Raw genomic sequence first — 18,827 nt, 5'->3', positions numbered from 1 at the left:
TTAAGGTTAGAGCTATGGTTTTGGTAAAGCATAAAACGAAATAATACATTTTGAAAAAAGTGCTATTTCCATTTAGTATCATGAAGTACTCTCATCCAGTGTGTGTTGGGCTTGGAGTGGACATCCCCCATTCTTATGCCCTCTGTCCACCCCCGCCCTGTCACGCCCCTTACCACTCTCCCCGAGGTGTAATGTGACCACAATGGACTAAATGTCTAGCCGTAGCGAGATGTAAAGTCCCCAGAACGCACACATAGGCGCATGCACAAGCCCCCACAACACTCTCTCTCTCTCTCTCACACACACGCGCACACACACACACACAAAGACACGCACGCACGCACACTACACAGACACACACACTGTTCGTTCACACACTGCTGACAAATCACAAGACAAATTCCTCTTCTCGCCATGTTATGCTCTTGCCTCTGATTGCAACAGATACTTCAGCTGCTCCCAGCGAATTTCAGAAATGTCAAGACAGTGACCTCAGTGCCAACAGGTGATAATGAGAAATGGATGTCCGCCTGCACGGAGGAGAGGCAGAAGCGGGGGAAAAGATAAGCACACTAGATGACATACAGTAGTGTCCAAAACCAGCTTATCGTAAATTGAGACAGTATTCTTTCCCCCTCCCCCAAATGCAATCTAGACTCTACTTTCCCCAAGTAACTGTTCTTCTCTATGAAGTAACGTTAGAAGTAGCCGATGTCAATGGGCTACGTAGACACTGAAAAGACAACACCAAGGGGGAAATATAGCATGTACGTCAATAACTGTTCTATGGATGGGGTGTGGGTGTAGGTGTGGGTGAGTGTATGTGTGTGTTTGTGTGTGTGTGTCTGTGCATATGAATAGGAGTGTGAGGGAGGTTGAATGGGAATATGTTTAGGAGGGCGGGCGGGAGAGAATGGATGTGTGGATGCATTGGGTGCACGTTGTATGTGAAAGAAGGAGAATGGACGAGTAAGTCGATGTATGGATGGGTATAAATGTGCCTGAGAAGAAGGGAGGGTGGGAAAAGACGGGAGGTTGGGACAAGCTTGGCTTGGGTGGGTAAGGGTGGGCAAGGAAGGGAGGTTGTGACAAGCTTGGCTTGGGTGGACAAGGATGGGAGGGTCGCCCAAGCTTGGCTTAGGTGGGAGGAAAACTTGGAGGGGGTGGTGGAGAGGGACAAGCTTGGCTTGGGAAAGAGGAAAAGAAGGATTTACCTATACTACAATGTAATGAAATGTATTTTTGTGACTTGCAAACCTACTGTCAAATGAATATCGGAGAGAACGTCAAGTCATTATTATTCCTTGTTTGCCATTATTACATTTTACATTTTAGTCATTTAGCAGATGCTCTTATCCAGAGCGACTTACAGTAGTGAATGCATACATTTCAATTCATTTCATACATTTTTTTTCCCCCCGTACTGGCCCCCCGTGGGAATCGAACCCACAACCCTGGCGTTGCAAACACCATGCTCTACCAACTGAGCCCACTGTTCCAGTATAGTTAAGATCCAATGGTGGTTATTGGCAAGAGTGGAACTGGGAGGGCATCAGACACTTCCTTGAAGTGCGGCAGCGTAGCCTAGTGGTTAGAGCGTTGGACTAGTAACCGAAAGGTTGCAAGATTGAATCCCTGAGCTGACGAGGTAAAAATCTGTCGTTCTGCCCCTGAACAAGGCAGTTAACCCTCTGTTCCTAGGCTGTCATTGAAAATAAGAATTTGTTCTTAACTGACTTGCCTAGTTAAATAAAGATTTTAAAAATCTGTGGTGCTTCCACTCATCTCACTTTGGTCTCTCGGTGGATCCACTCTTCCCAAGTAGAGCCCCACCAACCACTATACTTTGACCACAGTATTTAAGTGCCAGTCTTTCTTCAATGTATTTACAATGACATAATCCACAGCTTTCTGGTACATTAGGGGAGGAGTAGGAGCTTAAAAGCTCATAAAAAGGCATAGCACCTCAAAGTACAAAGAAGTACCATATGTTTTTTGTGTGTTCTCTTAAATGTTTGCTCAGCCTACATGTTCACACATTTTATATATGTAATGGGTACAATAACTATGTATTCATATTAGGACTTTTCCATATACATGGGATGTCCAACGCCCTCACAGGCTTCATGATGGCAAAAAAAAAAAAGGTTCTTGAACATTTAAAGAGATTGCCAGCAGATGTGGTTCTCCTGCAAGAGCTTCCCTTTACAAAAGGAGAAATTGAATATTTAAAAATTAGCTGCTTTGGAGAGGCCTATGCTGCCACTTACTGTAGTTACAGTAGAGATGTAGGCATCCTCATAAATAAGAGTACACCTTTTCCCATATATCACAGCACACGGACCAAGAAGAACATTTTCTCATTTTGAATTGTACCTTACATGGGGAAAAATACACATTGATTTTATTGTATAGTGTATTCAGAAAGTATTCATACCCCTTGGCTTTTCCACATTTTGTTGTGTTACAGCCTGAATTCAATATTTATTAAATTGTTTTTCCCCCCATAATGACGAAGTGAAAACATGTTTTTAGACATTTTTGTAAAAGTATTGAAAATGAAATAGAGAAATATCTCATTTGCATACGTATTCACACCTCTGAGTCAATACATGTTAAAATCACCTTTGACTTAAAGGGCAAGTCACTAAGAGCTTTGCACACCTGGATTGTACAATATTTCAACATTCTTCAAGCTCTGTCATGTCTTGCCATAAAAAATGTTTTAAGACGATTTAAGTCAAAACTGTAACTAGGCCACTCAGGAACATTCTGTAATGAAACAGCAGGCAGGGAACAGGTCTCGAACCCTCGACCTTCAAGCCCGAAGTCCGGCGCGCTATCGACTTATTATGTGACTTGTTAAGAACAGGTTACCTTCTGAACTTATTTTGGCTTGCCATAACAAAGGGGTTGAATACTTATTGACTCAAGACATTTAAGCTTTCAGTTTGAATTCATTTGTAAACATTTCTAAAAACATCATTGCACTTTGACATTATGGGGTATTGTATGTAGGCAAGTGACAGAAAATCAACATTTTATCAATTTTAAATTCAGATAAATTTGGAAAAAGTCAAGTGGTCTGAATACTTTCTAAAGGCACTGTATATCCCCCCAGGGGCCAACATGGTGTTTTTAGGTAGAATTCAAGCTATAGTACGTCAAATCCAGACAATAACTATTATTTTAGCAAAAAGTTAAATCTGAGTTAGAAATTACAATGAAAGAAAAATAAATCACTATCTTAGAAAAAGACCATAAAAATGTTTACAAGTTAAATTACATTTCTGAAAACCTTGCAGCCCTCACAAAATGAATACACGCCAAACCAGTTATAATTTTAAAACTTAAAGATACAAATGCTTTAAATAGAAACAACTCTATTTTTACTTTACCTACAATACAGTGCATTCAGAAAGTATTCAGACCCCTTAACGTTTTTCACATGTTGTTACGTTACAGCCTTATTCTAAAATGTATTAAATATTTTCCTCCCTCATCAATCTACACACAATACCCCATAAAAAAACAGATATCTTCTTTACATAAGTATTCAGACCCTTTGCTATGAGACTCAAAATTGACCTCAGGTGCACCCTGTTTCTATTGATCATCCTTGAGATGTTGATTGGAGTCCACCTGTGGTAAATTAAATTCATTGGACATGATTAGGAAAGGCACACACCTGTCTATTTAAGGTCCCACAGTGCATGTCAGAGCAAAAGCCAAGCCATGAGGTCCCTAAGAACACAGTGGCCTCCATCATTCTTAAATGGAAGAAGTTTGGAACCACCAAGACCCTTCCTAGAGCTGGCCGCCCAGCCAAACTGAGCAATCGGGGGAGAAGGGCCTTGGTCAGGGAGGTGACCAAGAACCCGATGGTCACTCTGACAGAGCTCCAGAGTTCCTCTGTGGAGATGGGAGAACCTTCCAGAAGGACAACCCTCTTTGCAGCACTCTACCACGGCCTTTATGGTAGAGTGGCCAGACGGAAGCCACTCCTCAGTAAAAGGCACACGACAGCCCGCTTGGAGTTTGCCAAAAGTCACCTAAAGGACTCTCAGACCATGAGAAACAAGATTCTCTGGTCTGATGAAACCAACCGTCACGTCTAGAGGAAATGTCCTTCCCCATATTGACTGATATCATTCAATTCAATAATAAAAAAGACAATACAAGTAAAAGTTGTGTGTAGTAAAAATTTTATGCCAAGTGCCAGGTTTCTCTCCATTCAGAGACATCAGTATCAAGCCTGTCCGTCAGTCTGGACTTCATCACATCATCTTGCAAGTCTCCATGTGCTGGCTCCATAAATGTTTCTGTGGACACATACACACTGTCACTGTTCTACCAATGGCAGTTAGGATAGGTAATATCTGACACACAAACAGGTACTATGTTGAAGTTTGAACAGGTCAGATAAAACCTTGCCAATTATGGTCTTCCCATCAAACGACTGAGGCTGCCGACTAGCAAAAGCGTCTCCACTCCATCTATAGAAATAGGCAGAGTCGAGGCAGAGTCCATTAGTGACACATAGAATGAAAAGGGTGTTGCTGTTACTGGATATTTGTGCTGTCACTGTGCGAAAAGGGTCCATATCAGGGGATATCTTTACATGACTCGTGTTTTATATTCTAGAGAATACAGACCATTTCCAATGCATATTTTGAGTTTTGTGGATATGCACCATTCTGTAAAAATAAAAAAGCAGATGCTGAATATCCCTTTGAGCATGGTGAAGTTATACATTTGGCTTTTGGATGGTGTATCAATACACCCATTCACTACAAGATACAGTCGTCCTTCTTAACTCAGTTGCCAGAGAGGAAGGAAACCGCTCAGGGATTTCACCATGGGGCCAATAGTGACTTTAAAAAGTAACTACAACATTGTAGTTACTCCACAATACTAACCTAAATGACAGAGTGGAAAGAAGGAAGCCTGTACAGGATACAAATATTCCAAAACATGCATCCTGTTTGCAACAAGGCACTTAAGTAATATTGCAAAAAAGTGAATAAAAAGTGTAATGTTTGGGGCAAATACAACACAACACATCACTGAGTACCACTCTTTATATTGTCAAGCATGGTGGTGGCTGCATCATGTTATGGGTATGCTTGTCATCGGCAAGGAGTAGTGAGTTTAAGATAAAAAGAAACAGAATACAGCTATAAGCACAGGCAAAATCCTAGTGGAAAACCTGGTTCAGTCTGGTTTTCAACAGGCACTGGGAGTCAAATTCACCTTTCAGCAGAATAATAACCTAAAACACAAGGTCAAATATACACTGGAGTTGCTTACCAAGACGACATTGAATGGTCCTGAGTGGCCTAGATACAATTTTGACTTAAATCAGCTTGAAAATCTGTGGCAAGACTTTCTAAAAACATGTTGGAAACTTTGTCATTATGGGGTATTGTGTGTAGATGAGTGAGAAAGAAAATCTATTTAATACATTTTTTATTCAGGCTGTAGCAACAAAATGTGCATTAATTAATTTGTACAAATGTCTAAAAACATATTTCCACTTTGACAATATGGGGTATTGTGTGTAGGTCACTGACACAAAATCTCAATTTAATCAATTTTAAATTCAGCGTGTAACACAAAAAAATATGGAAAAAGTCAATGGGTGTGAATACTTTCTGAAGGCACTGTATGTGTCCTAAAAAAACAAAAATGTTTTTTGAGCTTTCTTATGTATCCTAGATATAGGACAGACACTTCAAAACCTTAGTCCTGATTATTTATTTTTTGACTGTCTTTTTTGCTGTTTATGAATGTGTTATTCAATGCATTTCTATGGGGTATAGTAGTAAAGGCCTATTTTTTTAAATATAATTTTAATACCTAAAGGGGTCCTAAAATTCCAAAATCAAATAGTTAAATGATCCATGGTATGACCATCTTAAAACAATTCCACATGTTATAATCCCCCCCCAGTCTGGACTGCGAGGGACCATCGCTGACGACCCAATCTGCACCCATCCCATCATCCATAGTAACACAGGGCAGGCAGGAATATTGAGGATGTGCAACTTTTATTTTCTGTTAAATAAATAAAATACATTTTTTTGCAAAGATTGGCCTACGTTTACATCTTTCCAAAAACTATGTGTTAGGGATAGGTGATATCTGACACACAAACATATTTTATGTTGAAGTTTGAACAAGTCAGACTAAACCTATAATGCAATGCAGATAGTCCGGGTAACCATTTGATTAGCTATTTAGCAGTCTTATGAATTGGGTATCTGAGCCTGTTGGTCCGAGACCCGATACTCTGGTAGAAGAAAGAACAGTTTAGGTTGGCTTTTTTACAGTGTTGCCTTCCAAAAGCAAACATGAATTTGTAATTTTACTCAACAAGCTTTTTCAAAATCAACTAATTTATAATAATAATATATTATATAATAATAAGTTGAGCAAACAAACTTTAACACATTAGCTAAAATTATTTTCCTTTTGAACTCCACACAACTCACAAAATAACGTTTGTTTACAAACAATGGAGTTAAAACAAGCATATTTTTCGGGGTTCTGATGGGTTAGACAGTTTAACTAAGCTCATCTTGAGCACTTAGTTTATAAGTTATATTCTTTAAGAATCAATGGGTATATATCATTAATTTAAAAGTCCAAAAAATGGATGAGGCAATCGCAGATTGCAACTTTAATACTAAGGCCTATATGCCATGGTGTCAACAATGACATAACAGATGTCATAAACACTCGGCTGTTACATTGACATTACTGTTCTATTAAGACTTACCAAATTAAAATACAGAGACCAAGTGGTCATTGTGACAGCCAATAAATCCAAAATACTGTGTAAATTTGGTATTGTTGACTATACTTTTCATGAACCCTTCAAAGTATACAAAAATGACTTAAGGCATTAACTAAACCTGAACCCCTTTTTTCACTCATAATGCAAAGGCCTTTGCCATCTCAATGCTTGGGGATATACCCACTATTCAATGCATGTAGCCTATTGTTTGATCCAAAGTCAAGGCTACAGCTGCTCTGTCTGCCTACTGGTATACAATTTCACTTTGCTACAGGGGGAGATATTAGCAGCTCAGGTTCAACCAAAGGTAGATTGAGACAAATTGAGAAGTTAGGCTAATGTGCACATGGGTGATTTGAAGTACTGGTGTTGATATTGTTACAGCTCTGTGAGTCCCGTTGGCAATCTGCGAGGCATCTGGAGTGGAGAGTTACCTACAGTATAAGGTTTCAAAACACCAGCACATTAATACTCACCTATAACAAAAATAATTTGAATGGATACTTTTAACCAGTGATTCAGAGATGTTTTCTTGGAATTTGGTTTCAGTTTTTTCTTTTGATCTACTTGCCCCATTAGAGACAAGAATGTTGTAGAAGAACATAAGGGTAGTAGAAATGTTGGTGTGTCCATACATGTGCTTGTGTGAAAGACAAAAAGACACACACCCATAGAGAAAGAGAAAGAGAGAGCGAGAGCAAGAGTGAGAGCGAGAGAGAGAGAGCGAGAGAGATAAACAGTGGAGGGAACTACCTTGATGATCTGGTGCCCCCATGTGGCACTTCCAGGGTTTACGCACAAGACATGTGACCATAGGCCTACATCTATTCTACCCATTCTATTTCAGTAATACACAAAGCGCAATGCAAGATCACCAAAAAATGTATAGCGACAACAATGTTTTTGCTCCAGCCCTGCTCTAACACACGGTATAGTCCAAATACTGCAACAACTGATAGCAAATCCTTGTTTTTGATAGATGAATCTGAGAGTGGGTACCAATTATTCACACTGATGCAATCAATCCACCAACACAACTGATTTTCCATTCTGATAATACAGTAGCAGCAGACAGTCACACTTGGCCTATATGTTTCTGCCATCTGCTGGTAAACGCCAAAAATTTCAGCTGATTTAACTTATCCACAATAGAGGACCACAGTATGAGTCAAATACCCATAAAGCCTAGCGGTCAAACATGGAAATGGTTCCAATAGTTTTTCCACCATTTTTCCCATAGGGGAAACACTTCAAATAAGGGCTATGTTTCGTGTAGGCTTACCCTGGCGTGGTGTTTTGATAACCGTGTAAATCCCTCTCGGACAAGGTGACGTTTATCAATATATGTCACAGTATCCAACGAAGGTGGCGCCCCTCGGTCGGGCGGCGCTCGGCGGTCGTAGTCCCCGGCCTATTAGCTGCCACCGATCTATGTTTCTGTGTCTTTTGGTTTTGTCTGTCTATCCTGCACCTGTTTCGTGTCTGTCATTAGTCATTAGGGTTATTTAGTGTGTATTTTCAGTTTGGGTTCTCGTGCGGGATTGTTTATTGTCCACTCAGGACAGTTGTGTGTGTGTTTATTTTGGGAATGTGTTTTCCCTGGCGGACTTTATTGAGCGCCCTGTGCCTTTCGGCTATTGTGTTTTTTCCCGTTGCATTAAAACACTGTTGCTCCGGCCCTCTGTCTCCTGCGCCTGATTCCGCATCTCCACTGGTCCTAGAATTCCGTGACAGAATCCCGCACCTTCATGGAGTCAGCAGGAGCAGAAGCGCCATCCATGGCTGAGCAGGTCTCTCAACACGTCAGCCTCCTCCACCGCCTAGGCTCGGCCATGGACCAGGTGTTGGCCCGGTTGGAGAGCTGGGAGAGAGGTGCTTCCCCAGCCAGACCAGCTTCGGTCCCTCACCCTGTGCCCCTAAACACACCCACTGAAGCGGGCGCCGGCGGTATCCGGATCACACCTCCCAGGGAGTTCGATGGGACGGCCGCTGGGTGCAAGGGGTTCTTGCTCCAGTTGGAACTGTACCTGGGCCAATGAGGTCTGGGATGGTCCAGACTCGGCTCGGGGCGACTACCCTGAGTTCACCCGCCGCTTCCGGGCGGTTTTCGATCATCCCCCGGAGGGCAGGGCGGCGGGTGAGCGGCTATTTCATCTGAGACAGGAGACGAGGAGCGCTCAGGATTTTGCCCTGGAATTCCGGACTCTCGCCGCTGGATCGGGGTGGAACGAGCGGGCCCTGATAGACCACTATAGGTGTGGTCTTCGCGAGGACGTCCGCCGGGAGCTGGCTTGTAGGGACAACACCTCCACCCTAGACCAACTGGTGGATTTGTCCATTAGATTGGACAACCTACTGGCTGCCCGGGGATGTTCCAGTCGGGGCCTGTTCATTCCGCCTCCCAGTCCTCCTGCTCCACAGCCCATGGAGATAGGGGGGGCTGCGTCGAGGAGGACCGGAAGGGGGGGTCTCTCCTGCACCCGCTGTGGGCGCAGAGGACACACTGTGGACCGGTGCTGGAGAGGTCCACCCGGGAGTTCGGAGGGCAGGCAGAGCACTACTTCGACCCCCCAGGTGAGTCCGCACCAGCCACACCCAGAGCCCCCTGTCGACCACATGTACACCTCCGTTTGTTTCCCTGATTTTTCCCCTCACTTCCAGTATAGGGCACTAGTCGATTCAGGTGCAGCTGGGAGTTTTATGGACCGTGGGTTAGCTAAGAGGTTAGGGATTCCCCTGGTTCAGCTGGACCACCCCTTCCCCGTGCACGCCCTAGATAGTCGACCGCTAGGGTCAGGAAAGTAGGGGAGGTCACAGTGCCACTGGTTATGCAGACGTGGGGGGGTCATGAGGAACGTATCAGCCTGTTCCTCATTGACTCCCCGGCGTTTCCGGTGGTACTTGGAATCCCCTGGCTAGCCACTCACAACCCTCAGATTTCGTGGAGGCAGAGGGCTCTTACAGGGTGGTCGAGGGAGTGCTCAGGTAGGTGCATAGGAGTTTCCATCGGTGCGACTACGGTGGAGACCAAGTCTCCACCGTGCACATTCCCTCAGAGTATGCCGATTTGGCTATCGCCTTCAGTAAGACGAAGGCGACACTATTACCCCCCCATCGACGAGGGGATTGTGCGATAAACCTCCAGGCCGACGCGGTCCTTCCTAGGAGTCACGTGTATCCTCTGTCTCAGGAGGAGACAGCGGCTATGGAGACATATGTCACTGAGTCTTTGAGACAGGGATACATTCGGCCATCCAAGTCCCCCGTCTCCTCAAGCTTTTTTTTCGTGAAGAAGAAGGAGGTAGGTCTGCGCCCGTGCATTGACTATAGAGGTCTAAATGCTATCACAGTGGGTTTCAGTTACCCGCTACTTCTCATTGCTACGGCAGTGGAGTCATTTCACGGGGCGTGCTTCTTCACGAAATTAGATCTCAGGAGCGCATATAACCTGGTGCGTATCCGAGATGGAGACGAGTGGAAAATCGCATTTAGTACCACATCGGGCCATTATGAGTACCTCGTCATGCCGTATGGGTTAAAGAATGCTCCCGCTGTCTTCCAATCCTTTGTGGACGAGGTCCTTAGGGACATGCTCGGGCAGGGAGTGGTGGTGTACATCGATGACATCCTGATCTACTCCGCCATACGCGCCGAGCATGTGTCCCTGGTGCGTAAAGTGCTTGGGTGGCTGCTGGAGCATAACCTATACGTCAAGGCTGAGAAATGTGAGTTCTCCAAACGAGTCGTCTCTTTTCTGGGATACCGCATTTCCACCTCGGGGGTGGTGGTGGAATGTGACCGCATTACGGCTGTGCGTAATTGGCCAACCCCAACCACTGTGAAGGAGGTGCAGCGGTTCTTGGGGTTCGCTAATTATTATCGGAGGTTTATCCGGGGTTTTGGCCAGGTGGCGGCTCCCATTACCTCACTGATGAAGGGGGGTCCGGTGCGGCTACGATGGTCAGCGGAGGCAAACAGAGCCTTCCATCGTCTGAAGGTGCTGTTTACCAACGCTCCTGTCCTGGCGCATCCGGATCCCTCTTTGCCATTCATAGTGGAGGTGGACGCGTCCGAGGCTGGGGTAGGAGCTGTGCTATCGCAGCGCTCGGGCGTTCCTCCGAAGCTCCGCCCATGTGCATTATTTTCCAAGAAGTTGAGCCCGGCGGAGTGCAACTATGATGTGGGGGACCGGGAGCTGTTAGCCGTGGTCAGGGCTTTGACGGTGTGGAGACATTGGCTTGAGGGGGCACGTCACCTTTTTCTCATTTGGACCGACCACCGTAACCTGGAGTATATCCGGGCAGCGAGGAGGCTTAATCCCCGTCAGGCAAGGTGGGCCATGTTCTTTACGAGGTTTCACTTTACCCTCTCGTACATTCCAGGTTCCCGGAACCGGAAGGCTGACGCACTGTCACGTCTCTACGACACCGAGGAGCGGACCATCGATCCTACTCCCATACTTCCCGCCTCCTGTCTGGTGGCACCGGTGGTATGGGAAGTGGATGCGGACATCGAGCGGGCGGGTCGGTCAGAACCCACTCCACCTCAGTGTCCCGTGGGCCTGAAATACGTTCCGCTTGGTGTTCGCGATCGCCTGATCCGATGGTCCCACACTCTACCCTCCTCGGGTCATCCTGGGGTGGAACGGACAGTGCGGGGCCTGAAGGGGAGGTACTGGTGGCCCACCTTGGTTGAGGATGTTCGGCGTTATGTCTCTTCCTGTTCGGTATGCGCCCAGTGCAAGGCTCCTAGACACCTGCCTCGAGGGAAATTACAGCCCCTCCCCGTTCCACAACGGCCTTGGTCTCACCTCTCGGTGGATTTCCTCACGGATCTCTCGCCGTCCCAGGGGAACACTGCGATCCTGGTCGTTGTGGACCGGTTCTCTAAGTCCTGCCATCTGCTCCCTTTGCCCGGTCTTCCTACGGCCCTGTAGACCGCGGAGGCCCTGTTCACCCATGTCTTCCGGCACTATGGGGTGCCCGAGGACATCGTATCTGATCGGGGTCCCCAGTTCACGTCCAGGGTGTGGAGATCGTTTATGGAGAGGCTGGGGGTCTCGGTCAGCCTGACCTCGGGTTTCCACCCCGAGAGTAATGGGCAGGTAGAGCGCATTAACCAGGATGTGGGCAGGTTCCTGCGGTCGTATTGCCAGGACCGGCCAGGGGAGTGGGCACAGTTCGTACCATGGGCCGAGATGGCCCAGAACTCTCAGCGCCACTCCTCTACTAACCTGTCACCCTTCCAGGTTGTATTGGGGTATCAGCCGGTCCTAGTGCCATGGCAACAGAGCCAGACGGAGGCTCCTGCGGTGGAGGCATGGGTGAAGCGCTCTCAGGAGACCTGGAATGCGGTCCAGGAGTGTCTAAGGAGGGCTGGTGAACGACACAAAGAGAGCGCTGACCGCCACCGCAGTGAAGCCCCCGTGTTTAACCCGGGGGACAGAGTCTGGCTCTCGACCCGGAACCTGCCCCTCCGCCTGCCCTGCCGGAAGCTGGGTCCGCGGTTTTTAGGGCCGTTCAAAGTCCTGAGGAGGATAAACGAGGTGTGTTACAGGTTACAACTCCCTTCATATTACCACATTAACCCCTCGTTTCATGTGTCTCTCCTCAGGCCGGTGGTAGCTGGTCCGCTGCAGGACGATGAGGTGCTGGAGGTCCCACTGCCCCCCCTGGACATCGGGGGGGCCCCGGCGTACACAGTCCGAGCCATCCTGGACTCCCGACGTCGGGTAGGGGGCCTGCAGTACCTCGTGGACTGGGAGGGGTACGGTCCGGAGGAGAGGTGCTGGGTTCCGGCAGTGGACCTTCTGGATCCACCTATGCTGCAGGAATTCCACCGTCGCCGTCCGGATCAGCCGGCGCCTCGCCCTGCAGGCCGTTCCCGAGGCCGCCGTCGGGGGAGGGGTACTGTCACAGTATCCAACAAAGGTGGCGCCCCTCCTCGGTCGGGCGGCGCTCGGCGGTCGTCGTCGCCGGCCTATTAGCTGCCACCGATCTATGTTTCTGTGTCTTTTGGTTTTGTCTGTCTATCCCGCACCTGTTTCGTGTCTGTCATTAGTGGGGGGTTATTTAGTGTGTATTTTCAGTTTGGGTTCTCGTGCGGGATTGTTTATTGTCCACTCAGGACAGTTGTGTGTGTGGCCTGTTTCGCTGGCCTGCGTCAGCTTTATTGCCGGGCTGCGCCCCGTGCGCTTTTTCCTCGTGTTTATTTTGGGAATGTGTTTTCCCTGGCGGACTTTATTGAGCACCCTGTGCCTTTCGGCTATTGTGTTTTTTCCCGTTGCATTAAAACACTGTTGCTCCGGCCCTCTGTCTCCTGCGCCTGATTCCCCATCTCCACTGGTCCTAGAATTCCGTGACAATATATTTGCCTGTATTTACCCCCCATGAAGATTTGGACGAGACTGCTGAATCGAGGCAAAGGTAAGAATCTCTGGATTAACTATCTAATGGTAGCTAAATGTAGTAATAAATAAATGCTAATTAGCATTTTCAAATCTGAGAGTAAATAGAGCCACATATATGTAGATAGAAGTCACCTTTTCCGAGAGAGATTTACGCGGTTATCAAAACGTCAGTGTAAGCCCACATAGCCCTTATTTGAAGTGTATCTAAAATCCCCTATGGGAAAAATGAATGCAGGAAAAACGATTGGAACCATTTCCCTGTTTGACAGCAAGGTTTTATGGGTATTATGACACGTCCACTGTGGGGCTCTATATCACATCTCAGATTCATAGTTCATACTGCTATCAAATAGCTTATTATTATATGTTATTATGAGAAATGTTATTATGAGAACAAACAAGATGGGTATGGACACAGTATGAACATGTAGGTTTGAGCAAAGTGTGATGTCATTAATGTTTGTTGGAATTCATGTGTCTGAGTTGGTGGGTTTTTTTGTTGCCTTGATTTGTAAATTTTATTTATGTTGAAGGTTGGGCATTACAGTTTTTTACAATCTCTAGGACCCATTTCTCAATACTTAGGTCACTCTTTCAAAAGTCTTCACACAGTTCTCCTAATCAACTTTCAGCTTGGCACAGCAGTTCATTTCACATCCAAAATGCACTAAAACTACCAAAACACTTCATCCATGTCTCAAATCAACTCGTTCTTCCATAACACTAGCAAAGGTTGTCACCCAACAAGCACACGTTGTCACTCATAAAACAACGACCTAAACAACACTAACAACAGGTAGCGCTACACAATGTTTTCTTTTGTAAAATGTCTTTACAAAACAAGAATGACACCTCTCTGTTGTTTAGAATTCACTGCAGTACATGTTACAGGAATGAATCAGACATGATGCAATATGCTTCAATATGTTTTATGTCATTTTTTAGCATTGAGTGATTCCAAAATACAAGAATTTGTATATACACCATCTACCGATACAGAAGCAATGCTAGTCAACCCTGTCTTCTGCATTTGGTCACAGGTTCTCATCCACATCACATCTTATGTCATCTTGGGCAATACACCTAGGAAAGAAACTTTTGGCATGCCTGGTCCATCCCTGGCAATCTTCTGCAGATATATCCAGGCATCCAGCATTCATTGCTGGATCATGTGGATGGTGGTCATAAACCTTCCACCTCCATGAGGAAATTAATTATTCTATGGGGTTGAGGAATGGAGAGTAAGGTGGGAGGAAAAGTGACACCATCCTGGTATGGGCTGCAAACCACTCTGTGACTGCACGGGTGTGGTGAAATGCCACATTGTCCCATACAATTACAAATGTTGGACAATTTCGCCTCACCTGGCACAACCCTTCCATAGAGGTCATCCAGGAATGAAATGAGAAGCTCTGTGTTGTATGGCCCAATTAGTGCTTTGTGTAACAGCAATCCATCAGAGGATATTGCTGCACACATTGTGATGTTGGCACCCCTCTGGCCCGGGACATCCACCGTGGCTCTTTTCCCAATCACATTCCTTCCTCAACACTGTGTTTTGGCCAAGTTGAAACCAGCCTCATCTACAATGATGAATATGTGGGGTGCTTGCCTGGCTTCAATCTCCATGATTGTTACGCTCGTTGATGGAAGGATCGGACCAAGGTGCAGCGTGGTAGGCGTACATTTTAATTTATTAAATGAACACCGAAACAAAACAAATACAAACGAAACGTAACGTTCAGTAGGGCTACAGAGCACAGTACCAAAAACAAGATCCCACAAACTAAAGGTGGAAAAAAGGCTGCCTAAGTATGATCCCCAATCAGAGACAACGATAGACAGCTGCCTCTGATTGGGAACCATACCCAGCCAACAAAGAAATAGAAAACATAGATTGCCCACCCTAGTCACACCCTGACCTAACCAAATAGAGAATAAAAGGGATCTCTAAGGTCAGGGCGTGACAATGATTCTCTAAAATAAATTTACAAGGAAACATAAGAGTTAGGCTATCACGGTAGTTTACATTATACCTAAAAACATGCCATTGTGTGCCTCTGCCCTGTTTGGTTTGGTTCAAAACCAGTTCTGTATTTTATAGTCATTTTACCTGGACATATTGGTTCCTGAGTTGCTTGACTCGTTCAGAGTTCCTCTCAAAGGGGACAGTGTACAACTGCTTCATCCTGACTTGATGTTGTTTCAGGACTCTAGAAATAGTTATTATGCTTACATTGTGAATATTTCCAAAAGTAATGTGAGTTTTGTGTGTAATTGTTTTTGTATTTCTGCTTAGGATCCAACGGTTACCTCCCACAGAGAGGTAGGATTTTCACTGCTGTGCAGGAAACTGCAATCATTGATATGGTCATCAGAAACAATGGCATAAGTAGGTTTGAAGGCTTTGCTCAATTTACTTCTGTAATGTGCAGTTAGTTCAGTCAGATGTCCTTGCAGAATGCACATCTTACCTGTTGTTTTGCCGGAAATTTCTCACAATAGATGCTACTGTTGAGCGTTGCAGATTTGGCTGCACTCTCAGACCAGCCTCTCTCATTGATAGACCATGATTTATTACATGATCAATTATAGTAGCCCTAATCTCATCTGAGACTACAGCTCTTGATCTTCCTCTCAGTCTTCTTCCACCAAGCATACGTACTCCTCTCCCTCTCCCTCTCCCAGACACTCTTCTTCCTCTGTCAGCCTCTTCTCTATCTCTGTCTGGGTCCATGTTTACATTACAGTACAGCATTATTCCTAAGATGTCCCCTTTTGTATAGATGTTAATGTAATTGACAGACTAACACCTGGGCAGGTGTTCAGCTACAATGGGAAACAGCTGTGGTTGGTCTAATTGTTTTGATAGTATTTCATTTTTTAGATTTGGAATATATTTCAACACTGTATTACTGTAGAAATGTAGCAAATTGCTGTCTTATTCAATTTTGTGTTATGTTAGGTTTTGAATTTAAGTTGAACAGTTTTGAAAAGAGTATGTAAACATGTGCAAATTGGCCTGTAGGTACATAGAGTTCTGGTGGTGGTTGTGTCTGAGTGAGAAAATAATTTGAAAGATGTAGTCATTGAATGCATTTTGTGCCAAAGCAATGAAAAATGATCCACAGTTTATTCCACAGACTGCTGTTGTGCTCACTGTGTGAAGAGTTTTGAAAAAGTGACCTAAGTATTGAGAAATGGGTCCTAGCGATTGTAAAAAAAAAAATTCTATAAGTTCCAGCCAATGTCATGTCTCGTTTAGTGGATACCTGTCTGTGGAATATTCAGTTGTCTATTGTCTTTTGTCTATGTCTATTGTACATTTTTTTAAACAAACATTTTTACAAAGATTATAAGTAGCTGAAGCACTTGAAGACCAATACTATACTTACCTATCTTTAACTTTACAATCATATCATCAAAAACACATGGGTCATTAGCTAGACAGTATTGAATTCCATATAGTTTTATTGACTTTGATAAGTCCACAATAACAGCGAGGTAACCCATTTTCTCTCTCACCCAGGACAGGTGGATGTTTTGTGTGGATGTTTTCCACCGTCCTCAGACAACGAGTGAAATATCCGACCGTTTGCTTCATACCAGAAGAATTCCCAGAGCTGTCAAAGCAGAAAATTCTGTCCATCTGGAGTGTGTGTGTGTGTGTGTGTGTGTGTGTGTTAGATAGAGAGTGACATTATTCCAGGAGAAAAAAATTATTCAATATGGGATTTAAATCCCTTACAATGTCAATCTACAATAGAAATACAATCTATTACATATTAGTGTAGGCTATCATCACATCAATCAACCATGCATTGATAATAATCAGTAGGCATAGTTTAGCCATATTTTTTTCCTCACTTGACAATCCTTTGATAAACAGTCTATCATTTTTCGTTGCTTTAATTGAATTACTGTATAGAGATGAATGATTTATGAATGCACCACCATTGTCTCACCTTATAGGGTTATCTGTGTTATTATGTCGACCAAGCTGAATGAATCCAACTGAAATCAATCAGTACCCCGAAACTCATAGCTTATTACTGGTTTATCAGTTTACCATGTCATTTTTTTGTTCAACCATGTAGCCTACCTAATTGATGTAGTTGTCCATACAACAGTTGCCACTTATAACATCTTTACAAAAGGTAGACCTAAAATACATGATGATAAACAAACGCCAGTAAATAAATCAACATGAGATTTTTCTTAGGTAAAATACCGTATCTTTATCGAGGATAATAACACATTAATAACACATGAATGTCATTCAGAATGGAGGGAGGGCAGTGAAATCCATATTACAATATGGTTTCAGAAAGCCACTGGCTGCGTCCTGCAGCAGGTCAACACAGGGTATGCCGGGTCCATCCTGGCATGCGGTAACCATGGAGGCCATTGCGCAGAGTGGAACCATCACGGTCAAGGCGAGCATCCCTGCGTGGTAGGCCGCCTTCTGCAGACCCCCGAATATACTTGTCCTGAACCAACTCTCGGTCGGAGCAGGTGGAGATGCCACCTCGTCCTTCTTCTTAACGATTTGCGCGGCATACTGCATTGCCTGCACAATTTCCTCTGCGAGGGTGGGAGGCCTTGTCCTGTGCGTAACGGTACTGTCGCCGTCTTTATCCGCGCCGTAGCAGTCTTCATCTTTTTTTCCAGCGTTCTTGGCTTCGGCAATTCGCTCCGCCAAGTCTTTCAACCTCTCCTGAAACACCTGGACGCAGGATACCGATTCAGCGACGTGGCTTTGCATCTCCTCGATTTGGGAGGTTTTTCTCTGGATCAACTTATCTTTGTGAAGAATAGTGATTTGGGCCTCTTCGTCTTGATATTGTAACAGTCCAACAAAACGGTTTAGGTGCTTTATTGTAGTCTTGCCCTTCTTTCTCTCGGGTTTAAGGCTGAATAGATCATCCTTCATCATTTCAATCTTATCCCTGATGGAGTCATTCTGCTGTTCAAGCTGCAGGCGCCGAGACTCCATCTGTGCGCTTTCGTGGCGACGCTCATGCAGGGCTTTACGCGCCTCCCGGATATTGTCACGCAGGGTGTCCAAATAATCTATGGTGCTCCTGAGATTTTTCACCTGTTTCTTTAACTCAATATTCTCTTGATTTAGAGACAGGTTATTCTCCTCGCCATACACTTTGAGTTTTTGCAGCTCTGCGTTTTCCATCATCTTCAGGTTTTTACTGTAGTTGAGTTCTGCAATCAGGTCGCTTGTCCTGTTGTTCATAGGTGTCTTGAGCATCTTTGCGCCATCCATTGTGTCATCCATAGAGTTTGTCAGCGGATGTTTAGCCTCATCCACAGTGCCTCTCTTTGTAAAATTGTATTTATTGGTTTTATCCACAGTGTCTCTCTGCGGAGTGGGTCCATCGTCTGTTTCAGCGGCCACCTTATCCTTGTAGTCATCCGGTGCGAAACCCTTTCGGCCGGCCTTTGATTTCGACCTTCTGCCGGGGGGTCGCGGGTGGCGGGCAGGAGCAGTAATGAGCTGGTCACCCTGGTCCTCAAACACGTCTTCGGAGGTCTGACGGGTCCAGTCGGCCGGGAAAGTGGAGACCCTTGACGAGTCCAGGGAATGCTCAGACACTGTGAGCCGCA

Source organism: Salmo salar, chromosome ssa09 (genome assembly GCF_905237065.1).
Source record: "Salmo salar chromosome ssa09, Ssal_v3.1, whole genome shotgun sequence".
NCBI lineage: Eukaryota > Metazoa > Chordata > Actinopteri > Salmoniformes > Salmonidae > Salmo > Salmo salar.
This window is presented reverse-complemented; position numbering follows the sequence as displayed.